The sequence below is a fragment of the Camellia sinensis genome, chromosome 11 (assembly GCF_055761805.1).
Source record: "Camellia sinensis isolate YWXY chromosome 11, ASM5576180v1, whole genome shotgun sequence".
NCBI lineage: Eukaryota > Viridiplantae > Streptophyta > Magnoliopsida > Ericales > Theaceae > Camellia > Camellia sinensis.
In genome coordinates this window covers 59,516,040-59,542,767 of record NC_138971.1, presented here as the reverse complement: position 1 = coordinate 59,542,767, position 26,728 = coordinate 59,516,040, and positions in this window count along the sequence as shown.

Below are 26,728 nucleotides of genomic sequence, written 5' to 3'. Positions count from 1 at the left end.
GACGACTCCCCTCTCCCAGCTCCTCGAGAAGACCTAGATGGCCCAACTCCTCGGGAAGGCCCAGATGGCCCGGCCTGTGGCCCGGTATGTAACGGAGGCATCTGAAAAGAAAGAGTGCAATACATCAACCAAAGTATGTATATCAGATACAGATGCAAGAAAACTACATGAAGTGGGTGCATACAGATACAGTACATGAATGTGGTGTGTGTCAGGTGTGCTCTATACATACAGTCAATCAATACAGTAAGATGTTCAAGTTTAATATGTCATCAGAAGTATGATAAATGCGAGAAAATTAAAGAGTACCTGGAAACCGAGGATGGACAGTTGTGCCTCTCTCCGCAAGACCATGCCCTCGAGCGAGGCCACTAATCTGAGCATCCCATCCATGTACTCTCTGGGTGGCTGCAAATACAAGCTCAGATCATCAATGATTGAATGATTGCCTAAGTATCTGAGTGATAAATGAAAAGCAGTGGAGCCTACCGGTAGTGAGTCAGGGTCACTGACATATCGATGATCAGGCATAGGAGGCTCTATCGAAATCGGGTAGGAGCTCCCGTATCGCCAACCCGTCAATTCGGTCAGAATATCTGGCCATCCTGCATGATGATAAGTCGGGGGAATCGGAGGGACCAGTCCAGCCCCACCCCTAGATGTACCAGCCCTACTGGTCGGAGGAATGTCCCTAGCTCGGGTGCGACTCGAGGATGGCATGCCAGTAGACCTCCTCGTGGGAGTACAGACACCGACCAATGGAGGCATCAAATATGTATGACGGTAGGTCGCGTACTTCCCGTCCTCCAAGTGTAGCAATACATCGGTGCCCAACCTGGCGTCAATAACACCCTGGGAAGTGAGCCTATCGGCGAACCGCATGTCGACCGGAGGTGCTGCGGGGACACTCTGCTTGGGGTAACCCATAGTCTGGTGAAGGAAGCGTTCCCCCAAGAACCAGGCCCTACCAACCGGACCCTCAAACAAGATCCTATACCGAGAGGTGGCCCATCCTCCGGCAAGCTGAAATCGGAGGTCCCCACCCAAAGGCACCCAAGGCTGCCATGTAATCTGCAAATAACTAATGCATAAGCTGATTAGAAATCGTAGATGTGCAAAATAAATCAAAGATGAAAACATGGAGGACGGAGAGTTCTGAATTACCTCTGACAGCCGTACTGTGTCGAAGAACTGCCGTAGGTAGGAGAGAGTCTCCCAGGCCCGCGGCCGGTACTGGCCCTCGAAAATGAGCGAGTAGGGGGTCATGAGGGGCGCCCCCACCTCGAGCTCTGGGGCTAGCGTCGGGAAGTACGCAAAAACCCATAACTGTGAAAAACAGGGCAAAAGCCATCAGAATGCAGAATGCAGAATGTTGAGTGCAGAATCAGAATACAGAATGCTAAGTGCAGAATGTGAGCACAGAATGTAAAGTGCGTCGTGCGTGCAATGTACAGATAATGAAAAGCAGAAATGTAAATCAAAGAGGGCAGAAGGTACCTCCCAGGCTCTCTAGTAGCCGCCAACTATGTTCCCCCGTCCGCTGGAGGTCGCGCTCATATAGCAATAGAGGGTAGCCAAGCTGGCGCCACCCTAGTCATACTGACTGACCTGCGAGCGGTCTACCAGTGCACTCAGTAGATATAGCCTAACGGTGTTCCCCCTATCAGCAAACAGAGTAGTCCCGAAGAGGAACATCAAAAACCCCCGGGTATACTGTGCTACCTCCATGGGAGTCTCGGGCACCCTCTCCCTGAACTGTGTGGAAAACCAGGTATACCGGACTCGGCCTGAGGATCTGTCGACTGGCGGGCGAGCTCCTAATAGATAAGTCCAGGCGGCCTCCCACTCACCCATATCCTCATCATATGGGATCGGCCAGCCTCCCATGTCGAGGCCCGTCAGAATTGCAAAATCAAACGGGGTCATAGTCATGTCCCCGGTAACAGAGAAATGGAAGGAGTTGGTGGTGTCCCACCATCTCTCTACAAGCGCGCCCATCAACGTCCTACTGGTAGGACAGCAGGATATCCCTGTACAGAAAGTTCCAAACCCCGCCTGGTCAACCCACTCGCGGACAGCCTTCGGGAGCTCTGCGTACCGCTCCCTCGCGACGATGGAGCTATACCCTCGCGTGATGCGAGAAGACACCTACATTCATAATGAACACATGTATTCAGTTTCAAAATGAAATGAATAAGCTGTGTGCAAATGACATGTATAAGCTATGTGCAAACCAAATCAGATTCAATGCTGTGAACTGCGTACAATCAAAGTTTGAACCGTGTGTTCAACATCAAGTATTTAGGCTGTGTGTTCACCTCAAAGTTTGAACCGTGTGTTCAACATCAAGTATTTGGGCTGTGTGTTCAGATTTCAAGATCAGTGGGCTGTGTGTTCACCTTAAAGTTTGAACCGTGTGTTCAACATCAAGTATTTGGGCTGCGTGTTCAGATTTCAAGATCAGTAGGCTGTGTGTTCACCTCAAAGTTTGAACTGTGTGTTCAACATCAAGTATTTGGGCTGTGTGTTCAGATTTCAAGATCAGTGGGCTGTGTGTTCACCTCAAAGTTTGAACCGTGTGTTCAACATCAAGTATTTGGGCTGTGTGTTCAGATTTCAAAAGCATTGGACTGTGTGTTCTACTCACAACAAGTGTGTGTTGCGTTCACAATCAATTTATGGGCTGTGTGTTCAGAAATTCAAGTGACTAAGCTGTGTGTTCAAAATGCAAACAGAATGATGTGTCATAGGCTAAAGTGTTCAGAACAAGCTATGTGCTAGAATGAGCAGATAAACATGGCAAAAGTGTGGAATGCACGGAAAATGCAGGCTAGGTTACACATGGCAGAAAGTGTAAAAGTGAAGAACATATCTCCTGTGCCTGATGGGAGAGGTGAGACTCCGGCTCTCGCAATAAAAGATCCACCGGTGCTCGATTATCGAAATCAGTGAAATGATAGAAAACTGCCTGAGGGAGGACATGTGTTGGAGGGTCGTACCTCTCAGGAATAAATGGTCGAACCCTCAGATGTAGTACCATAATATCTAGATCATCTCCGACGCCTGGAGGACCTCCACCCTGAGGAAAGTGACCGGCCATTTCGAGATATCTGCAAAAAGGAGCAAAAATGAGCAAAATGAGCCAAAATTGGAAAAAGTCAACAAAAGTCAACTCTCGGGAAATGAAAAAGTCAACAAAAGTCAACTCCCGAAAAAATCTTCCAAATGTTGAGACAAACTTACCTCAAGTGGTGAAAATGAGGAAAGAAGCTCCGAAATCGAAAATTAATCGGTTCAAAGTGAAGAGAACTGAAAGTTTTCGCGAAACAACTTGGCGTGGGGCGTTGGAAAACGCGTATAGAGGGCAGATCTGAGAAAGAAAATGCTCTAGGAAGGGAGAAGGACTGATTTCGGACCTGATGTTATGAGCAAAAAGTGTTTGGCTTTGTGTATTTAAAGAAATGAGAGCAAAAGGACCAAACTGCCCCGGATTTGGGCTAGGTGGTCGGCCGACCACCTTTTCTGGTAGGCCGACCACCTCTCTCCCTCAAACCTGGTTGGTGGCCTCCCCTTGGGACCAAACCTGGTCGGTGGTGTTCCCAATGTGATCTCCAAGGTCTCTGCAAATTTTGGTGATGATCGGAGTCCTCGGGACCCGAGAAAGTTCAAGGAAAGTGCACTTTTCGTCGCGAAATCACACCGCGGGAACTTCAGCTCCAACTTTCGATGCGTGTCTCATCGTTACTTTTAAAAAAGCGAGGTGTATCCTTTTTCGAATATGTTGCAACCCCTCCGAGAGGTAAACCGGAGGTCGCGATTGAGTCGTCCTCGTCAAGAACTGGCATTTCTTTGCTCATTATTTTGTGACAAACATGCATTCGGGTCTGCACTTATCCTGCATTGTTATGCACGTCACTTGCATTCTCATGCACACCACTCACACTGCTATGCACGTTTCACGAGTATTGTCATACCCTCATGCTTAACTTGCGTTGTCACGCACATTTCTCCTTGCATTGCGATGCACTTTCTTATCGGCACCATGTTCGTTTACATTCGATATAGCGTTGGACATATGTTGCTAACTATGTTGTGCTTGTTAAGTTTTCCTCTCTTGCAAGCATGATATTGTATGTACGGTTCATTTGAGGCTGGTGCGACCAGACGAGCCGCACAGGTATTGTATCTTCTCCGTGCGAGACGTGGCGAGAATTGAATAATTCTCCGCATTCTTAACTGCATGAAATGTAATTGTTGCTTTGCATTCTTGCTTAAAACTGTTGCATGTGTGCTTCATTACAGCTTGCTGCTTTGCATGATCATGATTTACGTCAGGCTTTGTGCATATCATTTTGCATCTTGCCCCATGCCTGCGGGCATACCTTTGTTATCCTACCTGTTTGTCTAAGTCTTCGGCCTTGTCAAAAATGGGTCGTCTCTAGGCTTTGATATTCACTCCCGTCACGTATGACTTTCGAGTTCTGTCAAAGAGGGGCAACTGTAGACACCCCATTTTTGACCGACCTTAAGACTCAGATGTCACCGATTGAGCGCTCGGTGATATTGCATATTGTGCTCATTTTGAGGTTGCGGAGTCTCAGCTGCGAGCCTTGCCTCCGGACTTCGGAGCTCTTTTGTGCTTTGCCTCGGTTTGCGAACCAGGTCCTGTTTTCTCTGTTTTCGCTTCCTGAAGGGAGGGAGAGGTCTCATAGACAGACTCTCAGTGGCCGTAGGCTACGTTTCGTGGTCGTAGGCCATTTTTCCCGTTTGGAGCCTAGTTTTTGGTTTTCGGAGCCGTCGGCCGTGTGCCTCGGTTCAGGACTGCTTAACTACCTCCGTTTGCTCCAGTTTTTGGCACACACCTTGCTTCCTCTCTTTTGAGGGACACTGTGGCCCGGGAGACCATCTTCGTGGTCATACACCACTTCCGGTGCCTAACAGCCTGTTTTCGAGGCCCCGAACCGCGCGTTTTGGCCCCCGAACCTTCGTTTTGCATCCGTTTTGGTCCTTTTTTGGTAGGGACCCTATTTTCACTGTTAGGGAGGGGGTAGTATGGTGGCCGACCACCTTTTCTCCTGAAAAACCAGTTTTCTCATTTTCTCTCTCCAAAAGCCGATTTTTCTTGCAGAAAGTTGGTTTTTCTCACTTTTGAGCCACAATTTCTGGTTTTTCACACCATCATTGTGTTGTGCTCATCTGGGAGGCCACCAATATGGGTAGGCCGACCAGTAATTCCTCTTGACCCTTTTGAACCCCTCTAAAAAGCTGGTTTTTCTCTCTCCTAGGTCACATTTTCTGGTTTTTCACCACACAGCTGTATTCTACTCATCTAGGAGGCCACCTTTCTGGGTAGGCCGACCAGCAATTTTCTTGACCCTTTTGACCCCTGGTCAGCCGACCAGGGGGAGTGGCCGGCCGGCCACCTTAACTGGTCGGCCAGCTTTCTGCTTTTTGCTCTTCTCAAGTGCAACACAGCTGTGCCAGCTGTGAAGCACTTGACCCACTGTTCGAGATTTTGAGTCCTTTGTTGACCTTTTTAAGTTGGTTTTGACCCTCTTGCTTAGCTTCTTAGGGAAGCTTGACTCTTTTGTCAGGCTTCTTGAGGAAGCTTGACCCTTTTTGGTCTAGCTTCCTCAAGAAGCTTGACCCCTTTTGGTTAAGCTTCCTTGAGAAGCTTTGAACCCCTCTTGAGGCTTCTCCAAGAAGCCTTATTCCTTCTCCTCTATATAACCAACCCTCCATCTCATTTTTCAAGGGTTAGAAAGTTTGGCCAAGGCACATGCACTCCACCCTCCATAGCCTTCTTCTCCAAAGCTCCAAACCCTAATTTTCTTGGCCATTTACACTACACCTCTAAGCCTAACACCTCCACCATCCATTCCAGCACCTTGGAACTCATTTTCAGAGGTTCAAAGCTCACTTTCTTGGTCCAGGGTTGGCTGCATTGCTATGCTACAAGGGTAAGTCCTCATTTCTCCCTTTTTACATTATTTTGCTCTATACCTTAGCTCCATTTTCAAGCATTTTAGAGCCTTGGTATAAACTGAAAATAGTCTTATTTTGAGCTCCTCTTCATGTTTGTTTAAGAGTACTTTTCTGTTTGAGGTCTCCTACCCCCTTGAATGCTTTATCTCTCTTTTAGGGCTTATTTTGCATGATATATTAGCCTTATTTGTGAGCATTTTTGGACCTCGACCTAAACTGAAGAAAGTTGTGTTTTGACCTCCTCTTTAAGTTTTATTGAGGTCACTTTTCTGTTTGGAGTCATTTTCTTCCTTGCATGCTTTATTTCCCCATGTTTTGAGCCATGCATGTGAGCATTCGCATTGGCCTTATTTTGGCCTCTTAGCCACTGAAACCCAGTGGATTTTTAGTGCCCTTGATGTGTCTTTGAGCCCCAAAATCATAGAGGGGTGACCCTCTCACCCCTCATTCTCTTTACTAGCATTGTTGGCCTTCCAAAGGGACTCTATTTCGCATGCATTGAAGTCATGTTTTAGGCCTCATTTTGTGAGTTTTATAGTCTGCATAAGCTCTTTCCAGAGCCCATTTTGCCATATTTTATGTCTATGATGCATGTGTAGAACAATCCCACTCAAGGCCTTTCAAAGGGTCTTTCATTTGCATGCTTCCTAGGTTAATTTCAGGGCATTTTTGGTGAGTTTTAGGGCTGTCATAACTCATTTCTAGAGGTGATTTTTCTATGCGTCATGTCTATCTTGTATGTGCTTAACAACCCCTTGTATGGCCCTCTAAAGGAAATCATCATTTTTGCACATTGGCTGCATTTCAGTGGTTATTTAGGCATATTTTGACATGTTTTATTCACTGATTTTGGCTGGTTTGATGAGTTCTCATACGCTTCATATACATTCCATGTAAACCATGCTTGCTAGCCAATGTTGCATGTTGTTTTAGCCCTTCGTATTAGCACTTTTTGGCTATTCTTTGAACTAACAATGTGCATGTTTTGGGACTGCCTTGGCTCTGTCTTTATACTTCATGATCAAATAATGCTTGCTTTGTGCGCTTGTGGTTCAATGCATGTGCCTAGTTTTGAGTTTCGGGGCTTATTTCATGCATCGGGTGCCATATTTCCATGTTTCGGGACCATTTAGCATCATGTTTCAATGCTGAAATTTACATGTTTGTATGCCATCTTTCATCCCTTGCCATGCTTTGGTAGAGTGGCATTTGATGCCTTAGGTTCGGTCTTCGGTATTTGTACATGTGTGCACGCATTTCGGTTGTCTCATTTTCATCTAATGGCCACTGATGCGAGTGTGGCTGAGGTCCACTCATGTTGGAGTAAGTCCATCGTGCATTGTGTATGCCATTTCGGTCCATAGCATTGTGTATGCTGAGTTGCATGTTAGAGCATTGCGTATGCCATGTTACATCGAGCATTTGTGTATGCCATTTCATAGCGTTGCGTATGATAGGTTGTATGTTAGTCGCATTGTGTATGTCATCTCATTTGCATCGTGTTTGGGATAGGAGTTAGCCCAAGCACGGGAAACGAGGTACGTTTCGTACTCCGAGTGACAGAACGTGTCTCAATTCCCTGTCGCCGACACTTCGGATTACCCATGATAGAGTTTAGGTCTTGTTGTGTTTTCATGTGCATTCATTTCATATTGAGTCGTGCAATTCGACCCCTCGGCCATCATACATCGACATGCGTGATTGGTGGCACGAGGATCGAAGACTACACTCTCTGAAGAGTAGTCATGCATACATATGTGAAAATACTTTGCCATGCCCCTTTGTTGCTCTCTGTTGCAGTAAATTAGAAGTCAGCGGCCTTCTGGAACGTTGCGCAATATTCCAAGAACAATTGCAAACAGAGGCAAACTGGGGCATCGTAATGGATTTCTACGCAAGGCAACTCAAGCATGCATCATTCATCATTCGGAACAGAGCTGAGGCGGTCCATAGATTTGTGTGCTAATTTACCTGCTTTCCTAGATTAATTTGTTAATTAATTAGGATTTTGTATTTATTCGGACTGTACTATTTATTCGGACTGTATATTATTTATTCGGACCCTCCGAGCGAGGGCACAACTGTAATAAGTGTGCATGCGTGTGATATATGTCTTCCAACCCCACGTCTTTCTCCCTTTTATTTACCAGCTTATGATGGTTAGACTAGGGCATGTTTCAATTAACATACAGTATGATAGCATATTTGTATTCATTCATCTGTTTTGCATGCACCAGGCTCGGCGCATCATACTAACTGCATTGTATTTCAATTCCGAGTTGAATACTTGTTTGTCGTAGCATTTCACATGTCATCTTTAGAATAACCGAGCCTATTGTAGTCGTATTTTTGCATGTGTTGCATTAGGCATTTCTATATAGTTAGGATCATGCATGGATTTCTAACATAGCTTCTGTTTTGGCTTGGAGTACTCGGTAAATATTTATGCTTTAGCATCCTTGCATGTGTGTGAGTGACTGCCATGATAGCATGCTTACCATAAGGCTAACTGCTTATGTGATATATCTGCCTGAATGCCTGTGGGTGAAGGTTAGATTATCTGAATTGGAATAATGCATTGACTGTGAGTTTTAAGCCCACTAGATAGTGGCAAAATCATGTTTTTCTAATCCCACCCGAGGGTGGCAAAATCCGCATTTTAAGCCTACTTGCGAGTAGCAAACCACTTTAAAAAACAAGCATGAAATGTTTTGTTCCAATTCAGGCGATCCAGTCTATACTTATATGCTGTGCACATCACATAGTGAATCTAGGCTAATAACCGGAATAAGGGCACATAACGTTTTCAAAACTCGATATCATGGTTAGTAGAGGCTGATCTTTGATCGGGCAAGCAGGGGTGCTCACGAAGTGACCTTCCCCAATTGTACCCACGTTCCCGAGCCGAGGCAACTTTGGTGATGACGGACACGTGACCTTAGGCAACGAGTCAGGGTTTCCTAAATTCTCCCAAAATAAATATTTAGGTGGCGACTCTGTATCTGGCAAAGCAGTCCATGTTTGGCACTTCTTTCAAAAAAAATCTGTTTTCAAAAATGATTTGCCAAATTTGGACTCTTTAATGATTCATTGGTCTTGCATTGCACTCTGAGAGATTAGATACAGGACCGTGACACAAATTGAGTCCGAACTGTAGTGAGGCCCAAGGGCACGTCTACAACATTCGAAAAGACAACAAAATTTTAAATCACAATAAATGGAAGAAGCGTACGAAGGGGTGTAAAGTTGTAACGTGTGAGCTCTAACATTCGAGTTGGAATGAGGTTAGCCGCCGAATTTCGGCTCTGACTTTTCGAGTTTGAAACCAAACACACTAGCTAACTGCTGTGAGTGGAGTGTTTGAGGGGCAATTGTGGGGGCCGAGTATTAGGGAATGCAAAGAGGCTGAATAAGTGAACTTAGAGAATCAAGATATATACATTGTATTCGGCCCCGTCTTATGCGAATTCAGAAGTATCCTAATTGGCCAAATAACCAGTTGAGCGAGGAGCCGAGTGAAGAGTGGTTTGCAACAAAAGGAGCCAAGTAAATAGTTACACAGTGGATTAAAGGTGGGCCCAACCCTGAGGCCCAAGAAAAGATAAAAATAGAAGAACATCAACCAAAGAGAGGTATGTGAGAACTAGTATGCTTAACTTAAGATATAAGCAATCGAGAGAGTATACACTGACTTATCCATCGGAGTGCTAATTTCGACACCCCCGACCGGAGTGTTCATTTCTTTTTAGGTTACTAGCTGAGGATCTCGAGCGTCCCATTGGATCCAAAGAGTATTTCCAAACCACTTCCCCACAATAAATTATTGATTATTATTCACCGTATTTATTAAATCATAATGCAATTTAATATATGATAAATTACAAATATATATTTTTTGAGATTTACTTAACATGTAGATTGTTGCTCATGATTCTGAAAATAACATCATGCCTCTTAAAAATTTGAACCACATAGCAAATAACCCATTTCATTAATCAACTATAAAGTCAATTAATAATTTTTTTAATGATATTAATAATATATTTCAATCAATAATTTTAGTAATCTTATTAAGGATAGTTAATTTTTTTTTTTTTTTTTTTTTTGGGTCAAACTTGTTAGATGTTAAATTCTGATAAGGAAATATTTGTAATTTTTAAAATTACAAGGAACAATTTATATTTCAAACAAATATTAGGAAGTGTATTTGTAATTTACCCTTTTATATATTATAGTACTTGGTACATAAATCACTAACTAATTATCTTATTTTGTTTCTTGTATTTTTTTGAAATGAATATATTTTTTCCAATAAATGTAATACTACATTAATTTAGGATAATCAATGATAATTCTTTAGTAATAAGAACTTAGTCCAATTCTTTTAGTTAAATTCGAGCTTCAATTCAGGCAAATAATTTCAAATAGAGGCTGGGTTTGAACTCAACCAAATCCTTGTAGAGAACCCGACTTTTTTTGAAACAATCATCATTTTCTCTCTCTAACTTTGAGAGCTTCTTTCTCTACACTTTTCTCTCCCTAGGGTTTTAGGTGTGAGTGGCAGTCGGGGTGGGGGAGGGGGTTTCCGGTAGCCTCCGGCCTCCTCTTCCCTTGTAGACACCCTATTTTGACCGGTTTTAAAAATTGGATACTTTTTTTTGATTACCCGATGATGAAAATAAGAATTTATTTTTCACAAAATTTTCAATAAAAAAGATGAAATTTGAGTTTTCTTCCTAACCTTAAACTTGTTTTGGCCAAGTGTTTAAGACCCATCAAACAGCCGGAGCAAAGCTGGACTGAATCGGAGCAAAATTGACATTTTTTTCCCTGATCAGTCGACCGCCTGGTCATTCGGCCAGTCGACCACCCAGAGACAGTGTAGACCAGATTTTTTTTTGCTCAGGTGGGCCACTTCATAACCCCATTTTTGCACCAAATGCATGTAACTCAGCCTCCATTGTTTAGTACGTAATCCATTAAAGATAATGCTCCATTTTGGTGCTCCATTAGCTCCATTATCTTCCCTAAATACTCCATTAAGCTTCCACTTTGTCTTCCACCATCCCTCCACTTACATTGCCTGTATAAGGAGAGCTCAAGCCTTGAATTTGGGGAGATGAATTTAAAAGAAGAAGTATAGAGAGAATGAGGAGTTTGAGAGGAGAAGATTAGAGATTGAGAAAGAAGAGAAAACTTTGAAAAAGGGAGAGTTGTCTTGCCAAAATAGTGAAGTTGTCTTAGCCTCCATATATATCTTATCTTCCATTGCAAAAGATCACTCAAGAAATTTATTGAAACCGAGTTTTAACATTTTGATCAAAGAGAGTGATCCTTGCCAAGTTCAAGAAACTTAAAGAGTGATAACTTCCTATAAACATACTTGTCTGAAGCCACCATTCTAGCTCAAATTCTAAGCTTTTGAATTGAAGATTGAGAACATAATTCACAATCTTGAGGGGGATCAAAAGGAAGTTTGAAAATCAAGAAATTCATTTTTTCCTTGGAAAGTGAATTTTCAATTTCTTTCATTTTCTTGTATTTCTATCTTATATTTGTTTTCTTACTTTAATTTCATATTATTTCTGTTATCATCTAACTAGAAGTGATTAGTTGAGTCACATACATATTCCTTGTCTGCTGTTTTCTCGGTGTTGTAACAAAATAGGTTTTGCTAGACCTAGTTGGCCAGTTGGCTAATTTCTTCTAGACATAACAGAGTACTCTTCCGGTGCTGAGCATAATGGTTTCTGGCGATCTTCAAGACCTACATCTTCTATTTTCTTTTCATCTGAGAGTTTTGTGAGGTTTTGATTTTGTTGTAATATTCTCTTACTCTCTCTATCATTCGGTTTTGTAATTATTTATTTAAGTGTTGTAATAATTCTTCGCCCCGCTTCTTTCTATCTTGTTCTTTTAATTGCTTTATTTATTTGTACATAAACGTCATATTTTACTTTTCATCATATTCATGCTTTGCATCTATAACGACCCCACCACGTATAATGATTAATACTTAGTTAATTAAGGAGATTTGAATTTTAATTAGTCATTATGAGAAGTATTGAGAATTATGAGATTTAGAATCTATGAGAATTATTGGGCCTAATTCCCATATAGTTTTGTCAAGTATTTATTTTGAAAGTCTAGTGGCTGAAGGAGGTAAAATTAATGGGTTTAATTAAATATTCGATTCAGTTTAGTAAAATTGGAATTTGATTAATTGGGTCCAAATTGAGGTTAATTAAATTAATTAAGTTATGAGAATTGAGAATTACGATTAGTTTGAATTAAATTTATTTTTGAAGTGTCCAATTTGAATATGTAATTTATTGACGGAAATTTGGAGTCTGATCATAAATTGAAGGCCTAAATGATTTGAGAAACCAAAATTGAGGATGGAAATAAATTTAATTTAATACTTGGAGCCTTTTGAGAGATTGATTAAAAATCTGATTCAAATTCGTAAAATTAAGTATAATTAATTGGGCCTTACTTAAAATTACTTCGACTAATTAAATTATGTGAGATTTGAAATTAGTTATAATTAATTAAAGTATGTGCTAATCAGGTGTTAATTATAATTAGCTAAGACTAGGTAGTGTTTAATTAAGTTAATACATATAATTAACGATTAACTAAATTCTACTTAAACTAATCCGAATGTGTATGTATATTTATGAGGGGTTGACCATGTTTTAGAAAGTTTGAGGAAGCGGATGTCTTCAATCTCATCTTCATTGGATGGAAATAAAGAAAAAAAGAGGAGCTATGTATTTGTAGCCGAGAGAGATAGAGACCGAGAGAGAGTTGCTGGAAGGAACAAAAAGGAGAAGAAAAGAAAGAATAGTCCAAGAAAATTTAAAGTAAAGCTCAAGTAATCCAAGAAGAATTAGAAGAGATTCAACTAAATATTCTGAAATTAAAACTTAAGGTATGAAATTTATGTTAATTTGTGTAGAATCTTTACATTATGCTTGAAATTAAAGGTAAAATTGGAATCAATAGCAAGAAGATGAAGAAAAATTAACTTAAGTATAAGATTATGGAAGTTAATTTGGAATTGGGTTCTAAACATGAAATGGGTTGCATGCATGTGGATGATTATGGAAAATAAATTAGAAATTAATTATTTTGGGTATGACTTTGTAGTCTTGCATAAGATTAGTCTCATTGTTATATGCATGGGCAAATTAATATTCTAATTACAACATGCATTATGGATTTTGAAAAAAATCTGCATTAATTCAATTTCATATTTTGAAGGGAAAAAGGGAAAAGCTTTAGAAAAATCAAGTTTATGGAAATTTGGAGTTAATTTTAAGGTTAGACAAAGTTTTGATTTTATTATGAAAATTAGAGATTTGTTTGATTTTAATTTTTAATCCATGCATGTGATTTAATTTTTAAGTTTTATTCAATTTAAACACATTTTAAAACATCTATGATTATAAATTGAATTTTTGGTTAAAGATTGAGTTAAGTTGAAATTCTAAGGAATTCATTTTGTAATTCATTAGTTAAGTTTGATTTTGTTATTAATAATGAAATTGGGTTCTATTTTTGCATACATCATGAAATTTTCAAGGGTTTAGAAAGTTTAATTCATATTCTAAAATTGTGGGTTCGATATAAAGAAAATGAGTTAAATCTAAATTTGGACAATTGGAGCCTGACTTTGCATAAATGATTTCTAATTGAGAGTTCTTACTAAATTATACAATGGTTCCCCATATTTGTTGTACCAAAAATACAAAGTTTTGAGGCTTTGAATATCAAATTTGAACTTCAATTACAATTCTGGAAATTTCAGAATTCACACTGTCATGAAAATCGAGCTCCCAGAAGTTTTGCAAAATTTTACCTCCGCTCGAGCGACCAAAGTAGCGCTCAAGCGAAAACCCTATTTTCAGCATATTTTGAAAAATTGCATTTAATTCACAATTTTATTCTCATCTCTTTCCAAAGCATTCTAAACATGATTTATGGTTCAATAAGGATTAATAAGCTAACAATCAATATTAATTAGTTGATTAAAGAATAAGTCATTAACTTAGTGATACTTGATTAAGAAGCCAAGTAAGGAATTGGTTTATTCAGAAAAGAATGATTTAGTAAAAAAAGGGATTTGTGAAATGAGAACCCGATTCATTTGACTAAAGAAAGAATACGCGTAGTGGACCTTCGAATTATTTAGACAGAAAACAAGAAAGTCAAGTTTGATCAAGGGAGTAATATTGTGCTTCAATGTGTATATGTTATGTGTTTGTGTAAGTCAGGCGCTATTGTCTGCTTGATCTGTCTGATCTACTTCTGCTACTAGCTGTGAGTAATAACTTTGTAAAGCTATGTTCAATTATAAGTATTTTCTGAATGATATAAGACGATTTGTTCCTGAAATATTATTTTCTGTATGAATGAATGGTTGTCCAATGTTTCTGAAATGTATTCGTGGCATTCTTAGCTTCAAATGATATCCGTTATCTATTCTGTTACATCCCAATTATGGGTCAACTGTACGTCTCATGAGCCAACTGTTATGGATCCTTATGTATACGTTCCATTTATAGGCCAACTGTACGTCTCATGAGCCAACTGTACCGTCTCCGTGCACGTGAGTCAACTGTATGCCTTTATGGCCGTCCCTTTATGGGTCAACTATTTCTGCTAGTGCTAATGAATGTACCACGTATGATTAATAGCAAATTCTAATTATGAATATGATTCTGAATCTGTAGCTGTTATGAACTATGATTTCTGAACATGATTATGAACCCATTTCTGATAACTACTGAATTCTGTTTTCTATAACTGTTATGGACATCATTCATTAAACCCTTTACTTTGTTATTATTCACTGGGCACCAGCTCACTGTTTATACATATGTATGTAGGTGATCAGGGCGTGACCAAGCTTAGAGGTGTCTACCTAGAATCAGTTTTTGACAGCCAACCTTGTGCCTCTCGTGGAGGTTTCGAACATGTCTAGTGGTTATGGTTAAATGCATACGTTGAAGTCTTGTTTTCCTATTCAGTCAGACAAATCTTTGTGTATTTTGTAAATAAGGCTAAGTCCCTTTTTCTCTAGCTCATATATGTATATATATGATGATGTGTATATGTATGTATATAAAGTTCAAAATTTTTCTATCTCATATAAGTCTGCACAGCTCAATGGATGTCGTATAATTGCTATTTGCTTCCGCAACTCCTAATTATATGTTAGTCTGTTAAGAGGCCTTTGGTAAACCAAGGATTATTGGCCGGTTATGACGCTAAACCTATAGGGGCGGGTTTGGGTCGTGACAGCATCCATGTGTCATTCATCTTGATTTGGCTAAATTTGCATTTATGGATTTAATTCTTATGTGATTATGTGCGCTACCTCATGTTCTTTAGATGATTCTCATGTCATATATTAGAAACCGAATTTTTAGTTGCATCTCATGAGTGAATTGTATTATGATTTTGTATATCAGATCATGCATGTTTTACTAACTTTGCTTTGTAGATGTTCGCGGGATGTCGGTAAATATGTAAATTTTTATGCCTTAGCATCCTGTTTGTTTGTGTTTTCCTTACTATGTTTAGCATTCTACCATGAGGCTATTTTCTTATTTGATATAACTCTATGAATGTCGGTGGATAGAGGTTGTGTCGCCATAGACACCCCATTTTGACCGACCCAAAAACTTGAGCGCTTTCTTTTGATTACTTGATAATGAAAACAAGAATGTGTTTCTCACAAAATTTTTAATAAGAAAGATGGAATTTGTGCTTCATTCCCAACCCTAAGCCTATTTTGGCCAAGTGTTCAAGACTCGTTCAAAATTCTCTTTCGAAACCTTCTCTCTACGCTTTGTTTTGAATATTTCCACAGTGTTCTGAGGCTCACTTTTAAACTTCAAAATAAAACATTTTCTAAGAAAATTGAGCAAAGAACAGTGTAGAAATAGGAGGAAATGATGATAATTCTATCGAAAAATCTTGTTTCATGCAAAATAGTAAAGTCACGGCCCATATTTTGGCCGATCAGCTAATTTGCCTAAAAGTAGGGTAGTTTTGGCAGAATTCTTATTGAAAGCATATGGGTCATGCCATTTCAAATATTTTTGTTATATTCATGTATGAGATGGATACCTAGTCACCCTCCATTGTCTTCCTTTGGCCTCCATTGTCAAAAGGGTGATTGTCTTCTTCCCAAAAAGAGAGCATCCAATACAACCACCCTTGTCATCCTATCATCCTTGTCTCCCACCTCCTTGACTTTGCCTTCCATCATTGTTTATATAGAGGAGATCAAAATATGTGTAAAGAAAAAAGAAGGAGGAATCAATTAAGAGAGAAGAGATAGAGAGAAAAAAAGAGAAGCCTTAGGTGTTGAACCAAAAACACTTCCATTTTCCATATACACTGATATCCCATATTTCTATATACCAAAACCATCCAAACAATTCTGAGATAGCCAAATCCAAGAGCTTTGATTAAAAATAAAGTAAGTGCTCTTAAAAGAGAGAAAAACAGAGAGTTGAACAACTCCCCACGATTCACATTGTTAAACAACCCAAAACACCATTCTAACAAGAATTTCAAATTGAGAACACACTTCCTAAACTTGAGGGTGATCAAAAGGAAGTTTAGTAATCAAATCCTTTCCTTGGAAGGTGAATTTTGCACACTTTTGTTTTCTTGCATTTTCTTTCTTATATTGTTTTTCTTGCTTTGATTTTATATTATAAACAGTTGTAAGCTAACTGGGAGTGGTGAGTTGAGCCATCCACATATTCCTTGTTTGTTCTTTCTTTGATTTTGCAACAAAATGGAGTTTTGGCCTGGACTAATCGGCCAATTAATTAGCCGACTGGCTCACTTTTTGGCCGGCTAGCCAATTTCTTCTAGGACAAAACAAAGCAGCCTTCTAGCGATGAGCAGAACAGTCTTCAATGGTCTCCGAGACCCCCTGAAGCTTTTGTTTTCTTTTATTTTAATTAGAGAGAGTTGAGAGGATTTAATTTTGTTGTAATATTCTTATTCATCTTCCCTTCCTTTATTCGGATGTGTAATATTCAAAGCGTTGTAATAATTCTCCACACCGCTTCTTTCAATCCCGTTCTTTTACTCACTTTCCATATTCTGTAAATATGCATTTTATATTGTCTTGTCATTATAACCATGCTTTGCATCCATGTTTCATGCCTTAAGATTCAACTAAATTTCCATTTGTGTGTTTAATCGATTATTATGTGATTTTGTATGCTACCTCATGTCTTGAGATGATTCACATGTCATAAATTAGAAGTCGGATCTTTAGTTGCATTTCATGAGTGAATTGCATTAGGATCTTGTATATAGGATCATGTATATGTTTACTAACTTTGTTTTGTAATTATTGACAGGACATCGATAAATATGAAAGCTTTTATGCTTTAACATCCCATTTGTGTATGTTTTTTACTATGTTTACCATCCTACCATGCGATTATTTGCTTATTTGATATAATTCTATACATGCTAGTGGATGAAGGTTGTGTTGTTTGATTTAGAATAAAATTGTTTTTCTTTTTTGCATAAATCAATTTTTTGTGTCTTGTACACTATTCAAAGCATTTTCAAAATACATGAAATCGAATTGTTCCAAAACAAATGACACAATCTATACTTGTTTTGCTTCACATAATAAACTTTAGGATTTAATAAATAATTAGAATATAAACATATGAAGTTAATAAAAATCATATCATGACTTAGTAGAGGCCGATCTTTTGATCAGGTGAGCAGGGGAGCTCAATTAATGACCTTCCCTCTTCGTACCTGAGATTCCAAGCCATGCATCCTTGGTTACGACGAACAGTGGCCTTGGCATAAGTCACGAGTTTCCTAATTTTTTTAAAATATTAGGTGATGACTCTAAGATCTGGTGATGTATTCCATTTCTAGTAAAGATGTTTCCAATAAAATGAATTTCTATAAAAGTTATCAAATCTGGACTCTCATCTATGTTTCACATTACACTCGTGAGATTAGATCAAATAAATTGAGGGTCTGAACTGTTTAACACGCATGGATACCCCTCAGGCAGTGTTACAGTTTCTGGTGACTCTGTTGGGCTCTGTTGGGGATATTAAAAAATATTAACTCAAACTTCATGATGTGATTTTTATTTTCAATTATGTAAGCTTTTATGCTTTAGCATCTCGTTTGGTGACGTCACATTGACTTCAACCCCTAGAGTAGAGTTGACCTTGTACATATAGTGAGTTATAACACCTTCCTAGCTTAGGACAGGATGGTCTCCAATTTCTAGGATGTATGATACAACTTGTTTGAATAGTGCAACCCTGGATCATTTCAAAGCCAGGACAGGATAACCGTATCCTCCATAGGGGCGTTTGTTCTCTTTCCTACTATGTTCTATGTATGGAAATCTGTATAGAGGTTCTCAAATTCAGGTCAGTCGTTCAGGCGTATCAGTTTGTGAGGTTGAGTTTAGTTTTTCGGTGGGGCATACAATGATCAGTTGTGCGAATCGAGCCGACGTGCTGCTGGAATTCTGATTATGGGTTTTGTTTGTAGTTTTCTTTTTGCTAAGTTATTATAGCACCATACATTCGGAAAAGTCTGATATCCTACAAAGTTTACCAATGTGAATCCATAGAACTTGCAGAATATCAAACCGTTTCTATGATTGCTAAAGGACCGCCTGTTGATTGCACAAGCTTTATTTTGAACGCAGTTGATGGCCTACACTTTAACTATTGAGAATGGTTTTATTCTGAGTTCTGAATTGAGTGTTGAGTTTAAGTTTGATTCCACCAAGTCTGTACAGTTGGGATTAGGCTTGAGTCACTCTAGCAAGTCTAAGTTTGGTGATTTCAGGAGTGATAACCCAAACATCACTATCCTTTTTGTATCTATTTTTTGACTTTCTTTCGAGTCTATTTCAACCATTGAGCTAGAAGTTTTGAACAAAAATGCAGTAGTTTTTGTCTACTTCTCTGTTGACCAAAAAATTTTAAAACTTTTTCCAAAAATCTGATAAAAACGAATAAGAAGGAATTCCTCTTAATTTGCAAAATGTGATCGACTAAGAGGAAGAGAGGCGTGTTAAGCCCTTGATGGATGATATTGTTTCCAGTTAATGTGGGTACTAAGAAGGATCCTCGCTTGGTCCAGATTGATTCTACATGGTCTTCAGAAGAGCACGAGCGATTAGTCACTTTATTAAAACATAGATCCCTATGAAGACATGCATAGAACTAATCTTGAGATTGTATAACATAGATCCCTCTTGATCTGAGGCCCGACTCCTAAGCTTTCAAACCTTGATTCAGAGTGTCCAAAAATTAACCAAAGTATTAGACTTGCACGTCAAATTGGAAGCTGCCCTAGAACTAGGAGCAATGAGGTTGGATGTGATCAAAGATACCAACTAGGTCATTTCTTAAGCCAACAGAGACCAAGAAGAACATCAAATCCCAGAACCTGAGAGAAAAAGATTAAGTGCTGAAAGACAATCAAACTATTATCCACGACCCTAGGGCATATTCACACCTAATTAGCTAGGTCCCTACATCATCAAGTCTATCTAGTTAGAAGTGTAGTAGCCATTCTCAAGGATTTAGATGGCCTAGTGATCTCACAACCAATCAACATGGACAAGCTAAAAGGTACTACCCTTAAGAGGCTCACTGGGCTAAAAACTCGGTAGGGAGACCAAGGCAAAAGTTAGAGTAGAAAAAAAATGAAAATGAAAAATGAAGAAAAATAAATTTAAAAAAAATGAAAAAAGCTCGCAAGGTCGAGAACCAAGAATGACAGCTATGGAAAAAATTATAGCATAAAAGGAGAGTGAAAATACTCCAGTGAGCCTTACCCTGTGAACTACGTAAAGCCTGATTCTTGTCTTTGAGATATGTGGGCAGCTTCATTTTGAAGTTTAGCCCCAACCATTTTCAACTCACTCATCCCATCTAGGTTTAATTGGTGTATCTTTATTTGACTCAACTATCCTATCAATGTTTACTTGGCTCATCTCTATTCAATTTAGTTATCCTATTCCTTTTTCATAACGAGTTCAGTTGCAAGACAAATTCAGTGGTAATACAGTATATCCTGCTCGGGTAATGTAATTTGAGTTTGTCCATCTCAAGGATTGATTTCATGTTGATCGGGTAATGACCATTTACAAAAATAGATTTTGAGGGCTTTTAATGAAGTTGACTGATTTTCTCAAAACTTATTTCATTTCTGTAAAATCCAGACCATTCTTCTGACCAAAAAGGAAAAAATTTCAGTGCTCACAAGTTGACTTACATGATTTCAAAATGAAGAAGTGAAATAAGCATGCTTATCAAACTCTCTGATCAAAATCTTTTTAGTAGAAAACCAAAAGAAAAAAAGTCAAAGTGATGAACTAGGGGCATATCGAGTTATGTTTTCTATCATTTCGCCGCACTGTTGAGTCCTCGTTACCAAGGTCACATTAACTTGTACTTTTTCTATAAGTTGAGCACTCGGCAAAAAACGCACAGTAATTGTCTCTAGCGATGTCCTTCAGTTGGGTGGTCGATCGGGCGATCGACTGGTGATATTTTGTTTTATGTCCATTTCATTCCAGCAAGCATAAATGGGTGCCTTTGTGATGGTTTTTGCTTTGTTTTCCTTTCATTGACTTATATTTTGTGTTTTGTTCATTATAGGCTCGACATCTAGTTCATAACTCATTGAAATGCAACCATTTTCAATTTCAAAATTCAAAACAAAATGATTTTCTTGCTTAAGTGTTGTGTCATTCATGCCATTCAGATTTGCAAAACAAAACTCTTTTATTAAATGTCAAGGATCAAACCCCAATCAAAGTGGTACAAAAGGGAATTTAAGCTATAAGTGCCCACTCCCAAGCAAAAATACACGGAAAAAAAAACAAAAAAAAACAAAAACAAAAAAAAGAAAACAGAAAGATGGAGGAATTTTCTCAAATCACTAGTGGCAGCCCAATGATTACAAATCGACTTCATTTGCAGATAGGCTTTACCGTCGATGGTCTCTCCACATCTTCACTCCTTGGAAGCTCTTGAAGACTCTGCCTCAACATTTGCAGAGCTTCCAAAAGAAATTACTCCTCGCTGTCCATCAAATAAGGAGCACCAATGAGCTCTGAATCGAGCTATGGAGGTTGCCTGTCGTTTCAGCTCTATATTTTATTTTTTTTAGTTGGCTAATCTCCTTTCGAGCATCTTAGTACATACCCTGGAACAGATAAAGCTGTGCATTTAACCGATGCACCTCATTTGTCCTACTATGCAGCCGACGGGACAAATTGGAGACCGTAGTCTTGGTCTCTACATAGGACTTCAATGTGTAAGAGTTGACTCAATGTCAGATTACGCTGCTATCAATTGCTTAGCTGACAGCGTAGGCAAACTGAAAACAGAGACATGGGCATAGGCATTCTATTGAGGCTTAGAGGAGCTGGTGTTAGCAATCTCGATTGGGGAAACATTAAGGTCTGAGAATAAAGTGAGAGAATGAGAAGGGGCCATGTCAAAAATGAAAAAGATTCAAGCTATAGTAGACTGAGTTTTGTAGCTTTTCATTTTTGCTCAGCTTAGCTTTTTGCTCTACTCTAACTCGCAGGGATCATTTAAAAAAAGGATAGATGAAGAATAAGACAAAGGGGGAATGCCGAAGCAATTAGGGTCGGTCCAACTGTTGTCGGTTAAGTGCTGTGATTGTTGAAATCGCGTGCTAGACGTGACATTTGAAGGAGATGAAGGAGGGAGAGAGAGACAAGAATAGGGGAGAGGTATGCGTGTATACGTATATGTATCCATATATAATATGTATATGTGTATTTGTGTGTTTGTCTGTATATAAATGTATATATATATCCGTATATGTATATAGTTTGTATGTGTCCGTATATTTATGTACATATATGTACTACGTATTGTGTATATCGTTTGTATGCATATGCGTATTGGTATGTACATAAAATGCAAAAACAAAGAGAAAAAAAAATCAAGAAAAAGAAATGTTCAAAAATGTAGAAAATACAAGAAATATATAAAAAAATCCAAAAAAGAGAAAGAAAAAAAAAAAGAAGAAGAAGAAAGAAAAGGAAAAAATTATTTTTTTGTGTATTCATTTGTTGTGCATTCATCATATTATTGTTGTGCATTATCATATCACATTGCATATTGTATGTCTCATATCACATCCTTCATGTTTTTGCATTCACTATCACGCTTGCACTAGCTATTACATCTATCATGCATAGATATAATTGTTACACTGTCGCATCTCTAGGCTACAATCTATTCATATCACTTGCTCACAATTGTTCAAACATTTGGCTACAACATTTCTCCTTTACTTGGTTGAAACCCATTTCCTATTTCGTATTAAGGTACGACCTAGGTCTTGCTTGTTGATTATGACCCTTTTCTCATTTACCTAGTTGAAACCCATCTCCTATTTCGAATTGAGGTACGATCTAAGTCTCGATTGGAGAATCATTAAGGTCAGAGAAGAAAGTGAGAGAACGAGAAGGGGCCATGTCAAAAATGAAAAAGATTCAAGCTATAGTAGACTGAGTTTTGTAGCCTTTCGTTTCTGCCCAGCTTAGCCTTCTGCTTTACTCTAACTCGCAGGGCTCATTTAAGAAAAGGATAGGAGAAGAATAAGACAAAGGGGGAATGCTGATGCAATTAGGGTTAGTCCAACTGTTGTCGGTTAAGTGCTGTGATTGTTGAAATCGTATGTCAGACGCAACATTTGAAGGAGACGAAGAAAGGAGAGAGACACAAGAATAGGGAAGAGGTATGCGTACATACGTATATGTATCCATATATAATATGTATATGTGTATTTGTATGTCTGTCTGTATATAAATGTATATATATATATCCGTATATGTATATAGTTTGTATGTGTCCGTATATTTATGTATATATATGTACTACATATTGTGTATATCATTTGTATGCATATGTGTATATGGTATGTACATAAAATGCAAAAACAAAGAGAAAAAAAATCAAGAAAAAGAAATGTTCAAAAATGTAGAAAATACAAAAAAGATAAAATATAAAAAAAAATCCAAAAAAGATAAAATATAAAAAAAAAATCCAAAAAAGAGAAAAAAGAAAAAAAGAAAAAGAAAGAAAAGGAAAAAAATAATTTTTTGTGTATTCATTTGTTATGCATCCATCATATTATTGTTGTGCATTATCATATTACTGTTGTGCATTATCATATTACATTGCATATTGTATGTCGCATATCACATCCTTCATGTTTTTGCATTCACTATCACGCTTGCACTAGCTATTACATCTATCATGCATAGTTATAATTGTTACGTTGTCGCATTTCTAGCCTACAATCTATTCATATCACTTGCTCACAATTGTTCAAACATTTGGCTACAACATTTCTCCTTTACTTGGTTGAAACCCATTCCCTATTTCGTATTGAGGTACGGCCTAGGTCTCGCTTGTTGGTTATGACCCTTTTCTCATGTACCTGGTTGAAACCCATATTCTATTTCGTTTTGAGGTACGGTCTAAGTCTCGATTGGGGAATCATTAAGGTTAGAAAAGAAAGTGAGAGAACGAGAAGGGGCCATGTCAAAAATGAAAAAGATTCAAGCTATAGTAGACTGAGTTTTGTAGCCTTTTGTCTCTGCTCAACTTAGCTTTCTGCTCTACTCTAACTCGCAGGGATCATTTAAGAAAATGATAGAAGAAGAATAAGACAAAGGGGGAATACTGAGGCAATTAGGGTTGGTCCAACTGTTGTCGGTTAAGTGCTATGATTGTTGAAATCACATGCCAGATGCGACATTTGAAGGAGACAACGGAGGGAGAAAGAGACAAGAATAGGGGAGAGGTATGCGCGTATACGTATATGTATTCATATATAATATGTATATGTGTATTTGTATGTCTGTCTGTATATAAATGTACTAGCGTATGCCCATGCCTAAAGGCACGGTGTAAATAATATTAAGATTAAAATGCAGTTATAAAAATATATTTAATAGACTGTACTCTACAATTCCAAACAAATCAAATATAAAAAAAAAATAAATATCAAATAATGCACACCAGCTAGTGCTCTGCCTAAATACCTAGCGTATGCTCGTGCCTATAGGCACGGTGTAAATAATATTAAGATTAAAATGCAGTTATAAAAATATATTAAAATATTTTTTCTCTTAAAGAACTTGTAACAATTTTGTTTGTATTACATGCTCTACAAAACTCAAATAAAATAACAACTCCTCTAATCTTAATGAAAATTAAGAAACAAACATATCAGATTTATAATGTTTACCAATATTGCAAATCAAAATATAAGAGCAAGTTAAACAAAAAAAATTTGTAATATAGCAGAAGCTTAAAAATTGTAATATATCCCTAGCTTAAAAATTGTAAAATAAAAATTTCAATCAAAGAAGACAGCTTCAAAATCCTTATGTAATATAGCAGAAGCTTAAAACAAAAGTTGGCCATTGAAAACAAAAGAGGCAGCACTTCAACAGCAGTTTCAAATCTCACTGTGATTGGAGATCGCCAACCAATCAATATTCAAGGAGTTAAAGATTAGATAGACCGGACACATACAAATGACCAAAACATTAATTCAGTATTTCCCTGTATTTTAACAAATACCTAAACAGTTATAATCTTTTTTCTTCAAACAATTGCTGGATATGAGTATCCTAACAATTGTTAAATGCAAAGCAAAGCAGTAACCAACAAACTCAACTTCAGAGAAAGTTTCAGATGTGCAATGACTTCACATCAACCATCTCCTCATCCTTAAATTCCTCCCTGAAATATATTGAAAGCATTCCATCAATTAACCATATAATAATAATAATAATAATAATAATAATAATAATAATAATAATAATAATAAAATAAATAAATAAATAAAAATTGTATACAATAAATGTTAATAGTGTAGACAAATGCATAGTAATTGAAGGGGAACACTAACACACTGGGTATAATAATAGTTGGCAGAGACCCAGGCTTTCAAAGCAAGGGTCATGGGCTTGAAGCTCTAGTCATGGGGCTATGGCAGTGTAAAAATGAATTGGTGCACTGAGCAATATGCTATACTATTCAATTCACTTAATTGATATTGCAACCAAACTTTAGTGTGTCCTAAGTTTATGATAACATATTAACATATACTTCTGTGATTTCTATGAAAATGGGATTGGTGGATATTTCTGTGATTTGGTGTGGCTCAAGTGTATGATAACATATTAAATAATGGGATTACTATCCCAATTGAGGATAGTGATTCCCTAGACTTAGACATTCAATTTAAAAATAAATAAACAAATAAAGAATGTTGATCCGGATCCAAACCCACCAATTTTTTTTTTAAGAAAATGGAACCCAGTTTAGTGGCATGTTAGCCTACCAAACTTTAACATGTACTTATAATTAATATAAAAAATAAAAAAATAAAAATAGAAATAAAAGAAGAAGAAGAAGAAAAATAAAAATAAAAGCCTATAAGTAAAGAGACGATTACCTGGATGCGAGGCTAAATCAGCGTGTCTGGGATGCACTCTACTAGAGAGTGATTGAGTAGCAAAAAAATAATTAATCCATTCAAAAATCCAAAATCAAACACTGGTGCTGACTTTGCACCCGAAAATACTTTAATCTTAATGTACCCTTATTCTAACCAATCCTAATAATTATGGGTTGTTTTGAAAAGTTGGTTCAAAGCAGATTTTTTAGTATTTTTAGCTAATAATGTTCGTCTAGCAAATAATTAATCTATGTGTTCCTGAAGACTTGTTTATAACATAGGTCAGTTGTAAAAAGATTGGTTCGAATTGCAATGTCATTTACATATATGACCCAATACCTTCTTGTGGTTCCATTCCATTTAAAACCCCACTACACACTTGCCTTGATTCTCCTAAAACATAGAAGTCGAGTATGTGTTCCATCTAAGCTTCAGGCAATCATAATGGCAGTGATGACGGGTAGTAATATCACATGGTAACAAATACCAGGTCCAAGGAAATGCGTAAAGAGATAATCAATCTCTCAACCAACATGTTATCTATATTCTCACACTTATATTCCAACACTTTCACCAAACAGTAAGACGCAATTTTTTCACGCGTTTTTCATCAACTCACAAAATATTAGCAAATATCATAAAAAATTCCCCTTTATGTTTAGTATTGCCAAATCATTTCAAACATGTACAAATTGCAAGTACCTACTTTCCTGTTCTCCCAAGTGATATAAATAAGAATTTTTGTGAATCCATTAGTTTCTCTATGGAATTCTAACTCCTCTCAATAATTTTTCAGATATCTTGCAGATTATAAATTACCATATACTCCCTAGATTTCCCAATTTTAATATAATTCTTCTTGTTTTCCAAATCAAAGAAACACATAAATATCCCATAAACACATAAGTAACTTGACTTTCAATATATTAAGAAGTTTCAACGTTGTCCCTCTGTTAAATGCATTCACACAAACCTAACTATATTGGCTTTGTTAAGCATTTTAGGATATCAAAATAACAATGGGAAGAGTCTAAATAACATCAATATCAATACAACCAATAATTCCTCAATTTTAACATAATTCTTCTTGTTACCCAAATAAAATAATAATAAACAAAAAAAAAACAATATCCCATTTCTGTGAAAAAAAATTGTAGAACCTAACCGCTATTAGAAATCACTA